Source organism: Myzus persicae, unplaced genomic scaffold, assembly GCF_001856785.1.
Source record: "Myzus persicae strain clone G006 unplaced genomic scaffold, MPER_G0061.0, whole genome shotgun sequence".
Taxonomy (NCBI): domain Eukaryota; kingdom Metazoa; phylum Arthropoda; class Insecta; order Hemiptera; family Aphididae; genus Myzus; species Myzus persicae.
This window is the reverse complement of record NW_019102203.1, coordinates 58,457-72,983: the sequence shown is the minus strand read 5'-3', so window position 1 is coordinate 72,983 and position 14,527 is coordinate 58,457.

The window sequence follows — 14,527 nt, the reverse complement described above, 5'->3', positions numbered from 1 at the left end:
AATCTGCTGAGCTATGTTACATTGTTAAGCATTTGTAAGACGGAAACAACAATTAATATTACCGCGTCTTCTAGACTCTAAGTCAATAATGAATTGCCGTAGAACGGCGTGAATGTAGGATCGTGGTATAAATTGGCAGTAACATATAATTAATATAAATATTTTGAAAATTGCATAATGTATTGTATAATATAATAACCAAATATCAATAGTAAATATAAGCACGTACAAGTTTCAAGGCCCCGCGAATAATATTTTTTGAACAACAACAAAATAACTAAAATATCGTTATACTTATCAATTAAATAACCAATTTTGTCAACATTTGAACTACAAATGACAAAATATTTACTGAACTTATGCTTACTCAAATCCCTTTTTTCATACTTTAAGAATTTTTTTTCATCTGCTACACTAATAAATGTAAATTATTATTTAATTTTCGCATACAAATGTTTGGTTGCCAATATCGAATCACTAGAAATTAAATTTTTTTTCTCATAAATGTCGGTAAAAAAAATGTATAGGGTCAAAGCTTGAAAATGTAATACAATGCTTCTCGTAAGTTCTTACTAAAGTCATTTAAAAATATTAAAGGTACATTTAATAATTACTTTATTAATATGCATGAATTTTTTTTTAAGCATTTAAAGTTCAAATAGTTTTCTAGTTATAAATGTATCAAATGTTCAATTTTTATTGCTAATGATGTGTAATATTTAATTCGTTCTACAATCGAAAACCCTAAAATATAATATGTAAAAAACATTTATTTTAATACAGACTTTTAAGTTCAAATTATTTATAATCGGACAAAATTAATTAGTATTAAAATTAAGAATAACAATTTTAATTATTTTGTTGTAATTTAAAAAAACATATATAGTTAACAACAATAGCTGTGTTCTATATTGAGCCTGAGCGTCATGTACGACATAGTATACCTATAAATGGAATTATGCCAACTAATTTATTAATACCACGACAAATGACAATATTTCAATAAACATGTTATAAAATATAGATAATGAATTGTATTGTTATTGGCCTATTATAGTATGGAAATTCTAAACTCTAATTAATGATGATTATTATCGATGTAGATTTTCCAGAAATCACAGTAACGGACTTCTATCGACATAAATATAGTAATTTATTAAATTTATTTATTTATAATATAGATGAATGTAGTATAAATTTTATTTTTACTCATCGTACCCCTTAAATCATTTAAGTGTATAACAAATAGCTATGGACCGATGGCAATGCCCAGTAAATGTATCACTGACCTATTAGTTATTACTAGGGCTGGGATTTGTATGTAAATACATATTTTTAGTGAAACAAGATAAATTAATTATTGCAAATGATAAATTCGTTTCACGTGATTTACAATAAAATAAGACATATTTTATTTTACATATTTTTACATATTTCGTCATAAATACATATTTTTACATACTTTGTAAAATTTTCGTTTTTATTTACATACTTCGTAATTTTTGACAATTTCAGTGGTTTAGTAATATTTTACATTTATATTTCGATAACGGTATTCGACAAATTATAAGTGTATAATGCGTATAGGAAATAAGTAGGTTAAAATAAATATTAATAACTTGATCTTAGTTTATCTTATCTGTTTCTGTTCGATAACCATACCTTAATGATGTTAGACTATACTTTATGTTATACAATTATTTGACAAAATATATTTACGAATTTACAACAGTACCTACCTATCAGACTATCAGTTCTTGTGTTCGCGTGGTTGTGAAACATCTTTGCATTTCGAGTTATAAATTGTAATTTATAAATTAAAGACTTAATAATAAATTAATAAATATAGTGCCTAAAGTAGCTCGATCCATTTCAACTAAAATTTCAAATGTTATCCGTGATTTTCCTAACGAAACTTTTTCGAGTGATAATAATGTACTTTACTGCAATGCGTGTGATACAAGTGTTTCAACTACTCAAAAATTTCAGATAACTCAACATATATCAACATCAAAACATAAATCTAACAAAGAACGATTAGTAAAAAAACAAGTACAATCAAAGCAGCAATTTCTTACATCATCTTCTAGTAAATGTAGTTTTAATATAGAATTATGTCGTGCAATGATTTAGGCAGATATACCTCTTGCTAAATTAGATAATCCACATTTCAAAGAATTTTTAGAAAAAAACATAGGTAAATCTATGCCAGACCGTAGTACTCTTAGAAAAAATTATGTTTCAACTATTTACGAAGAAATATTACTTAAAATTCGTGAATTGATTCAAAATGGTCCTATTTGGGTTTCTATTGATGAATCTACTGACGTTGAAGGCAGGTTTATTGGAAATGTTATTGTAGGTAAACTGAATTCCGAGCCTTCTGAGCCAATTCTTTTAACGTGTGAAAATTTAGAAAAATGTAACCATAAAACAATAGCAAAATTGTTCAACGATTCAATGAGTTTAATTTGGCCCAATAATATACAGCATGAACAAGTTTTACTATTTGTGACAGACGCAGCTCCGTATATGATTAAGGCGGCAAATGCTTTAGAAGTTTTGTATCCGAAAATGATTCACTTAACTTGTTTGGCTCATGCCTTACATCGAGTAGCTGAAACTGTCAGATGTCAATACCCCGATGTTGATTTATTAATTTCAACAATTAAACGAATATTTCTAAAAGCTCCAAGTAGAATTGAAATATTCAAAAATAACTATCCAAACATCCCGCTTCCTCCAGAGCCAATTATAACAAGGTGGTGTACATGGTTACAAGCCGTAAACTATTATTCCAAATTTTATGATGAAATTAAAAATATAGTATCTATGTTGGATTCTGAACATGCAGCATCAATTTCCAAGGGAAAAGAAATTTTTGAGAGACCTAATATAAAATCTGCTCTATCATATATTGTGTCTAATTTTAGTTTTTTTGGGTGAATCAATTTCAAAATTAGAAAACACCAAGATTCCTTTGAGTGAAAGCATACAAATTATAAATAAATTAACGTCGTTTTAAACAAAAATTCTTGACTGAAGACCATTAAATGTATAAGAAACATTCTTTGTGGTATTGCGGATGAAGACACGATGGAGCTCAACCTTTCACCTAGTGAAATAACAGCTATGAAGTATGGACCGATAACATCTTGTGATGTGGAACGCTCCTTTAGTAGGTATAAGTCAGTGTTAAGACCAAATCGCCGTACATTTAATTTTGAAAATTTAAAACAATATATGGTTTGTCATTGTTTCCCTTACAATTGATTAAACATCAATTTATTGTATTTCAATTATGAACATATTTTTTATTTTATACCACATATTTTTTATTTTATACCACATATTTTTTATTTCATACTACATATTTTTTATTTTATACCACATATTTTTTATTTTATACTACATATTTTTTATTTTATACTACATATTTTGGCAATTTTAATTACATATATATGTACATATTTTTGGTTTTTTATTACATATAAATCCCAGCCCTAGTTATTACCAGCGCCGGATAGGCAAGGTATCGGCCCACCGAGTTTTACGATTTTAACCGGCCCTAAAAAAGTTAACGTCCCATTTTTCAATAAGATAAAGTCATTAATAGGTATCCATATTTTAACAATAACATCATATATCATACAATATAAATTATACATATTATATTAAGCAGTAATGTTGACATAGATTAATAATAAATATAACAACTAAGCCGGCCCACCGAGTGCAACTCGGTAACTCGCCGGCTCTATCCGGGCCTGGTTATTACCTATTACCTATATATGTATATAAAAAAGTATAACGTACACAAATCGTTCAACTAGCTATGCAATAATTATCGTGATATTGAAATAGTTTTACGCTTTTTTGGACTGAATTCATCCACGATTCCCCACTATGAATATCTCGAAAAATAAATATACGATTTACGAATCAAGTTGTGCGTATTTTATCATTGGAATTTACGTGGTTATATAGAGTCCGAATCAGAACACACGAAATATTTTTTTTTACAAAATTCAATTTGAAAATTTGAAATTGAAAAATATGCTACATTTCTCTGCTGACACCCTCACTTCCGAATTTTGGAACCAAATATTATGGGGCTTTCGATTGTTCTTTGTTTGTTCTTGTTTGAATCGTTTGTTCCATCCTCATTTGAGATTTATAGCCTATTTACTGTAGGGAACGCCAATGCCATCACCTCCACTTTTTAGTTTTAGATATGGACCCGGCATTTTCGATTATCCTTCGTTTGTTTTCATTTATCCTTAAGGTTTCGTCGCTTGTACCATCCCCGCGCGTTACCAACTTATGACCGATTCACATTGGGAGTGCCAATGCTATCGCCACGTAAGTGAAATCCCGAAATTTCACCTGAACCCTTAAACAATATTTCAAACACTTGAACCCTTACTAAACCGTTAAAACTATTATGGTCTCAGTCCCTGTTTGAAACGTACAATAACATCAAACATTAAAATTGTATAAGGTTTAAATACCTAAAATGTAGAAACGATAATTGTTTTTAATTTAAGCTTTGCTTTAAGCACCTTGTGTATACAGTTCTTTGAAATTGAAATTTCGTTTTTGCTGACATCTAGTCTATACCTACGTCCTACTTAATACTTCAGTAAATTCGAAAAAAATCAATAATAATTAATTATAAATCGTCATTAATTACTTAAGTTTTTATATATTTGCAAACATTAGTATTATGCGTAGTTGGAATGTAAGCGAATATTCTATTATTTTTACAGCTATGCCATATCCAGCAGAATCATATTCAACTTTTTATGAGAGAACTAATCCAGATTTTTTTCCTATTGATCCGTTCTCTGATAACAAAAGTAAATGTAGAAATATCGCATAATCAATATAAGACAGAGTTCATTTGATAAATGTATGCTTACAAAAGAGAATGTAATGAACAAATGCACTTTACCACGCCCCTCACGAATTTTGTTCATTTTTTTAAGACGTGTTCTTTTAACGCTGATTTCGAAACTGTTTGAATTTTTTGCGGAAACCATTATTTTGGAAGTTATAGCCTTCCAAAGTTTGCGATTTTATGTTTATACGCATGCGCGCCACACTACTTCCGAGCTTATAATTATATGCGGAGCGCGCATAATTTAAGAGAACGATTTTAAAATTCAAATTAAATTTTTTTTTTTAATTATTGTTTATTAAGCTATATTTATATTGCCTGTTAAAATAACATAAGTATATTATAGTTGCTCCCTATTCCCTCCACCTACCGACTCCGGTCACCAAACTCGCTACGCAGCGCTCGACTAAAAATGTAATATAGCTTATTCTATTATCCTAACCCATAGGTAGGTCAAAGGGTTAACAAAATGCTTTTGCGGTTGCAACGCGAGACCTAGCTTCGCCACTCGGACATTAAAAACGAAAATATCCCTCGATTTGCTATGCAACACCACCTCAAGTCACAGGGTAAAAATGTGCATTTTGTTCCATTCACCTCAATCAAAACATTTTTAAAACCTAAGAAAAAAAGTACAAAATAAATATTCTCGGAGGACGGTTTATAATTATTATACGCGCTCCGCATATAATTATCAGCGTTAAAAAACAAGCCTTTTAAAAAAAAAATCTAAATTCGTGAGGGGCGTGGTAAAGTGCATTTTAGCTCAAAATAAATTAAATTACATCATTTCACCTTTTTAGAGCATATTTTATGTAATAAAAAATTTTTAAATATTTCAACTTAAATATCTAAATAATCATTACTTGTTTTATTAATTTCTTATTTTAGTTCTTAAGGTTATTCCTATACCAATACCTGTTCAGGCCGAGAACGATACAACAGTAAAATGGTCACCACCAAAATCAAAAAAATCCGTACGCACTGTGCACGCACGGACCAGTGCAATAGGTGTGTATATAATATTATGTATAGCGACTCTGTAGAAGGGGACGGGATCGCCGATTAAGACTAGAAAGTGCTAGTGTGCCGTGGGTGTGTAAGTGTGTATATGTGTGGGTGTGTGCTTAAAAACTAAAATAACGATAACACGGTTTCCGGTAACTCTGAGTTGCTGTATAATACGAATTTAAATAATACACGATAACAAAGATATTACAAATGATAATAAGATAATAAGGGGTGGCCCTTTTTAAAACCGGCGATTAGCGCGTACAAACGAAGTATAATATTATAAAAAACCGGCAATTGGCGCCCACAAAATTTAATGAATTTGGCGATTTGCACCTACAAAATATAATAAAATTGACGATTTGCGCTGCCAAAATAAAATAATAGTATTCGCGTTGACACGTAACAACGGAAAAAGGACGACTGAAATACATACCGCGGCTGTGCAAAGTCGTGCATCGACGATCCAGCGGTGGCCGATTCGCGTTAACTTAATCTATATATATTACCTAATAATTCACAAACAACATAATTAAATACAAAAATAAAAACAATAATATAAATACTAAATAATGATAATTATGTGTGTGACTGTATGAGTGCGTCGGTCGGTGGCGTATAGGTATCGGTGATTACATCGTTGATTTTCGGGCGGCAACACCACCGTTAGTTATTGAGACACCGATTCCTCAACCATCAGATAATACGGTGCTGACTCCTTCAAAAAAAAGAGAAACCTAAACCACAGAGGTTACCCAAAGAACAGTTATTTTCACTGATCGGTTAGAATTTTTAACTACACCATATCGATTATTTTTGATAACTTTGGAAGTTTTTATGAAAGAGAAGACCATATTATGAAGCTATTCTAATGGATTTCGAAACGCGCTGTTGGCAAGCGCGCCTGGTTTCTGTATAAGCGATATTCGTATACTGAATATTATTAATTGTTATTTGCATTTATATATTTTAAAATCAAAATTAATAAAAATTATAAATAAAAACAATTAATTGAAATGACCAAACGTAACTAAACAAATAATGTAAGTATATTAATAATTTATAGAAATAATTTTAAATAATGATTAATTAATACAATTAATATAATTTTTTAATGTGTTTTTCAATTTATATATTTTTTCAAAATTATATTTTATACATTTTTTCAAAATTATATTTTATATATTTTTTCAAAATTATATTTTATATATTTTGTCAATAATTATTATAAATTATGTTTATCAGTTAACGAATACAAATTAATACCTAGAAGTAACGTAAACAAATTTTAAAAACTTTAAAAATTAATCGAAATGATTAATATTAAGATCATTAATATAAATAGCAATGGCAATCAACAATTTGTTTAGTATTATTTGTATTAACTTTATTTGTTAATCATAAACATAAATTAATTTTATTTATTTACGGTATACATTATTTTCATAAATTATTTTTTTAAATGTTTAAGAAAAATAATTGATCAGCATAATTTATAAAAATTATCAATAAAATATATTAACCAGGTGCTTAACCACCTGGGTTTTTAGTGACAAATCTTCGCCACACAAACTCATGTTGGTTAGAACCGCACCCTTTCACATTTTTGGTCCTTCATTTTTTTATTTATAAGAAAAATAATATACATTATTTGTATTTATTACTTTTAGTCATTTACAATTTTTCATTAGTCATCTCAATTAGTTATCTTTTTAAATATTATTTTTATGCATTTTATTTTTAAAATATATAAATTTTAAATTTAAATAATTTTTTTAAACTCACCAAAATAACAATTTTGATTCGCAAATTTTAAAAACCAATTTTAAACTATTTTAAATTAATATTTTATAAATAATGACGTTGGTCTGGAAAGGATCGTCCAAAGTAGTGGGACTCCATGAAGTTAGCTCCTCTCAAACTTAATTATCAATTGACAACTTTGCACTTGATTTGCAAATACTAAAAATCAATTTGCAATTATTTACAATTAATTTTCTAATATTTGGATTACTTTGATAATTTATATTAAGGCGGGGGAAAGCTAATTTCATGACCATGGATCCCTCTATAAGTATATGGTATTATAAATATAAAATAATATTCAACACCCCGGTCACTTGAAACACTATACTCTATTCGAAATGAGATCGTACCTCGGCGGCCGACTTCTGCGCATGGGCGTGGCTTCGTTCCGCAATGCTGGTCTCACAAGCTTTCTAGGTGGGAGAAGCGCTGTAATTAATAATTATCAATTTCATTGTACTGGTGTTTTCCATCATATCCAGTTAAAGAATCAATTTAAAATTAATTATTTTAGACACTGAGAGACCAAAGCATTTTCAATTGTGTCCTGTACTTAATGGTTGTAAGTACAATTTTATTAAAATGATAACTATAATAGCTAAAAGAAATCACATGTGAACACCAACTCAAGCTTATGACTTATAATATATTTATAATAATATATATAATTAGAAAAAATATTGTTCAATATTATTGATAAGTAATAAATATTGGTGTAATTCCTATTGAATTTTTTTTATAGTCTTAAAGAACTACAAGCGGGAGCTGTACAATAATTTCATAGCGTGTAATTGATTTTTTTATTTTAAACTTAAATAGATTTTACGAAATGTATTATCTAATTAACCAACTATAGGTAATTAAAACTCAAAAGTTTTTGAAAAATGAGAAGGTTAAGAAAAAGAAAATGATGTTTTGGTATAACTCCATTTAGTTATTTATAACAACTACATGCCAAACCGAATGTAGAAGTTTATTATCTATTAATAGATCTATTGACACTATTGTTTTAAATCTTATTTAATTATCTAATCATTTGTGATATTTTCCATAATACATAACATAAATATCTTATAATGATTTTTTTTTAATGTATAAACTCTAGTGTCTCCAAATTTTGTTATTGATTACAAAAATTACCATGATAAAGTAAAAAAGTCGAGTAAGTAATAAAAAGTTCACTATTTTATACTATTTTATTTCGCAAACACAATTAAATAACATTATTTTAAATATTATATTAAAATATTGAAAGATAAGTATGACAGACGTCATGACAAAAATCTAGTTGAACATTCGATTCACTTTGTTTTGAATTGGTGTGCAAACTTGAGCAAATTTTGTATCTTCGAATTGGTGTTTGCGAATTTCAAATTTAAAACGTTGAAAAAAATAAATTTCAACGATGTTTAAGACTATGTACTAGATAATATCGCCAAAAAGTTGTATTTATATTATGTAAACAGTTTTTACTCAATTAAAAATTCCAAATATTATACATGCTCTCATTTTCCAAAAAAAACATTGCAACAAATCCGATAAAAACATGTACTTAATAATTAAAAACCCGTACAACTTAAAAAACAGATACTAAAAATATTGTGAGACTTAGACTCAAGTTTTAAAAATACTTTTACATTAATTCTTCCTTTTCACAATCAAAATTCAAAATTATATTTTAAATAATTTAAATTTTTTAAGTATACTTTTAAATAATTTTTTTTAAATGTTATATAATAATATTTAAAAACAATAAAGGTCAATAATTATACTATTATTTTTAATTTTGAGACATAAACATCCATTTTTTTTAACAATTCAAAAAAATGGATTTGTTCTTTTCTTAAAATCATTAATTTTATTTTTTTATTTTTTTTTATTGAGTTTCTAAATTGGTACCTATAATAATTTTCATGTGAAAGATCATTTACATCGATTTTAAGAATAATGCAATAAGTAATATTTATATTACATTGCATAATATGTTATTTATAAGTAAATTCAAGAATATTAAATAAATATTTTAAAAAAATCAACATTTACATGTATGGTCATAAGTAATAACATTAAAAATATTAGATAGTGTTGTGGTGACGAGGTTAAGTTACACAACCCCTTTTCAAAATTATCCTAAAAAAGTAGCAAGGAAAATCGAATAAATATCTTGGGTGCTTATTATAGCTTAATATGATCAACGGTTGAGCACTTGCTATTTTAAATTGAACTCAAATATTGAGGTAATTTTGCCTAATAATATTGAATTACATTTTATAGATGGAGAGCCACTGAAGCTAGAAGAGTTCTATGAATTTAAGAGATGTATGTATTATTTTTCTACAAAAATTTAATTTTTCGGGTGTAAACAGAAAACCTATATTCACACGTAGATACTTACCTATATTGGATTATTTCTTATAGGATGTTTATACTACCATTTTCTATACAGCGTACACATGAGGTTTCTTAGAGGTGAAGCCCATGCTAGAACTGCATAAGTGATCATCAGTTCTAAATAAGTGGTGTAAATATGATGTTTCATTTTGAGGAGCATCGGACTTTTTTTGTTGATGACTGGAAATCGACAGTGTTTAGCGGCTTTAAATTTGTTTATTGAGTTTGTGATGTGGTGATTAACCTGACCTAACCTAACCTAACCTGGTGGTAATTGAGTTATTGCTATATTTTTTGTTTTGCTTTTAAAGGCCACTTGAGATAAGAAAACAGGACATTGTTTGAAGTTATCTGTATACTCGCCTCCACAATTGCAGCATTTTGGAGGTGTTTCAGCTGTTTTGCTAAATACTCAAAATTGAAAATTTTTTTATCGGACTTGTTGTTTGGTAGTATTATGATATACATTTTAAGAGGTCATCCGTTTTTTAACAATTGCTTTATACATGTTGTTAAATCCCAGTCGTGTGACTTCGGCTTTGATGCCGTTCACTGATGTGTTTCTGGGAATTAATCAGAGAAGGATCTTAAGGGATCTATTTATCAGAAGCAAGAAGATGTGGAAAGGTGCATTGACCTTATTCAAATAGTCTTGAACTTGTCAGAAGGTGGTAGAGTCATATATTTGGAGTTTGGTGTTGTTATTAAATAGCTTGGCCATAAGTTTATCTTTTTTGAATAAGGACATGATCTTAAGGCAACCTCCTCCAGTGTGCTGGGTTGATAATAATTAGTGGGAGGTAGGTGAGGGGTTTGTTCTTCGCTACTGTCCCAACTATCTGCAGTGTTGATGTATGTTCAATATATTTTGACTCGTTTTAAGATATTTATAAAAACATTTTTGATTGATTTACAAGTTTTTAGTTTTTTCTTATATAAATGTCAATAAAATGGTAAATGTTGGATCGAAATGTTTGTAAGCTTAATACAAGGTCCCACATAAGTTATTACAATAGTAGTTGAGAAATTTTAAAAATCCAAAGCACGATTTTTTAAGTTTTTAAAGTTAAAATTCTGAAGAACTTCATAAAATTCTCTAAAATGGGCTAATTAGAAAAAAATGACATTATTTTTAGGTATACCAAAACTACAAGAATCTATTTTGGAATATAATAATTATATGAAGTCAATAGGTAAGAAACCATTAAAATATTTATTATGATGTAGTGCATTTGGGTTGAAAAAAAGGTAGCGGTCGAACTGCACTGGGGTCAAAAACCGGTATTCGTACAAACGGCGATTCGCTTTTCCGCGTTACACGATTCCGCACATACTTTTTCACTCACACGAATCTACACAAACCTTATTTGTGACTTTGCTGATTATATTTAAAAAATTATTTTAAGCATAAAAATGTTTGGTATTAGCCATAATTTAAGTTTGTCCTAAATACTAGCTTATCTGAATGGTCTGCAGTGTATTACCTATGTTTTATCTAGAGGTTGTTCGATAGCCGTTCCTACAAATATTGCAATTGCATTTTTGTGTTTTACTGTTGACTTATACATTTTGTGTGAGTCAACTATTTTAATTATTCAATTCCTTACGTACATTTTTAATTATTTATTTTAACTAATTTTACTAATTTGACTATTTTTATATATTTAATATTTATGCATAACAATCGATTACCATATCATTCACGTTTACTGTAAAAAAGTCATATATTACGGGAAAAAATTAAAATACATTTTTCTATATACATACATTTTTTTAAATTATTTGTTTTATTTAGTACAGTGTATCCCAACCTTTTTACTATCACGGACCAGTCCGACAATTTTTTACAGGTCGCGGACCACCTCAATTTTACGAAAACTAGAAAGACCTTTTTTTTTGCTCATTAACAAGTATAATACGGTTCCTCACTTCCTCAAGAAGTCTTAATGTTTTTTACTATTTAAAAAAAAAAAAAAATAAAGAAAAAATTCATGGTATCACGGACCACTTATGACTGGTCCACGGACCACCGGTTAGGAAACACTGATTTAATATTATTTTTTTTTTCATTTAACTGGCAAGATAGCATCAATTTGTATGCGGAATCGCGTTAAATTCCGGTTAAATAAATAATATCTTTTGTATCACGAAAATGTCTGGAATCGGGTAAATAAAAAGGTGTATTGTGCCGAATCTTGTGATGGTAAAACGAACTAATGGACATAATGAACATTAAGGTGATATTTGAAAAAATAAAAAAATATGATTTGCATTTTACTTTAATATACGTTAAATAGTAGTCACTTGGTATAACTAAGTGTCCTGCACTCCTCTTTCTATAGTATTAATCTATCACTAATAAATCGTAACACATATAGACAACGTTTCACTAACAGTTGAAAATATTATGATGTTGTACCTATGCAGAATATTGGTATCCATTGAAAAATCTTCATCAGAATTATTTTGTTTTGATTTCTAATTTGTTAATATTATAATTTGTATCATTAAGAGATTTTGGTAAAACCGGAAAGTATTTTCAATCTTCATAATACCTATATAACATTTTCTCGTATTTGATTTATGTTGTTACTATTTAATGATAGTGTTAATATTCTGCAAGAGCATTGACAATTTCTTCCTTAATAATTTTCAATAGTCCATTACCTACTGTACCTTCGAAAATCGAAGTAATACATTTTTCTTGTAAGATTTTGTGATTTTTTGTGCGATTATGTACACTTTAATTCAAATCTAAAACCAACGGGAGAGGGGGGCATTATCATTAAATATAATATGAAGTTTTAAAAGATAACATATGGTATGGATCCTAACGCAATTTAATACCCTCATTTAAATTATGTTCTTTTTAAAATGTATTGTTTTAGTATACACTTAAACCATAGCCTTGATCGCTTTAAATAATTCCTAAATCTTACGACATGTTTAAAGAGCAAAAAGCGTTGACTACTTACGTTTATGTTGGCTTACATACTAAACATTAGCTATGTGATAGTATAGTTGCATATTTTACTTTTTGAATTCGGTTTTTTTTTAATTACTACAAAAATAAATTTAATTAAATACCTAATAATAATAATTTGACAATTTCAAAAAACACTTTTTAATTTTATAAAAAAAAAAATGAGTATTTTCAACACTTTTAAATTAATAGTTTTTTTTTTATAAGCAACTTTTTTACTTTTTTTTTACTATGTGTTCAGTTCAACCATTACCTTATTTTAAGCAGATTTCAATATTTTTCAGTATTGTACATCAAATTATAGCATTAAGATCTAATGGTTGTCATTTAAATCATTAGAATTGATACCTATTTATTTCTTCAGCAAAAAAAGGGTTATTAATACAAAATGTTAATAATGTTTTTGTTTTAAAATTAAAGTTCATACAATGACTGTTAACTATCATAGCAGCTCTTAGTCAAGATGTTGAATGTACCCATTGTTTGTTAATTATAACAAGTTTTTCCAAAGTCCGATCACAATTTTGAAAACAGAAATCAATTTTAATAACTTAATTTTTCATAGAATTTTGCTTTTTTTATAATTTTATGCCACTTTTTTCTTAATAGATTTATTTTTAATCAAAAAAATAATTAAAATTTCACAGTCAGTATTGAAGTATTAAAAAAAAAAAATTAAATCAAAATCAAAAACAAAAAAAGTTATGTGTAGAAAAGTTCTTGACAAACTATTCAAATCTGTTTCCAGAAGTCTTTTCGGTACCTAATTATATTACAAAACATTGTTTCTTTTCACAAAACAAAACATTCTAGTATGGTTTTTAATTTTCAACTATTTCAACATACAATATAAGATACAATTATTTAACTCTACTATCATATTTTGTTTTGAGGAAACGAAAATATTTCGGTAATTAGTTGTAAAAAGTTCTAAAAAATATATTGCCATAATATTGTATTTTAGGTTTGGCCGAAATTGAGGTCGAAGGTTACAATAAATTGAAAATATGCAAGTATTATTGCTTATTTACAAATAAAAGTTATATTGGGTTTTAATAAAAAAAATTATGATTTTTCAATAAATACAATAGTAGGAAAATGTGTTGAACTTTTAGAATAATATAATGCTGTAATTTAATTTGTTTTAGTTTATCCGCGGATACATCACATTTCGTATAACAATTATATCTTAGACATAGGTATGTTGCATATATTTTATGTAATCCAATATCTGATAAATGTATACATGAATAGGAGGAGATAAAGAAGACTTGAAGACTTATACGAATAATGTCCCATGCTCCCCTAGCTTAGTAGTATACTATAGTGTAGTACTGAAGTATTGTAGACCCGAGAGAGTTCACGCATGTTCTCGTAAAGTAGTATATTGGAGTAGACCCGGGGGAGTTTACCATCGGGAGAGTTTACATGTCATT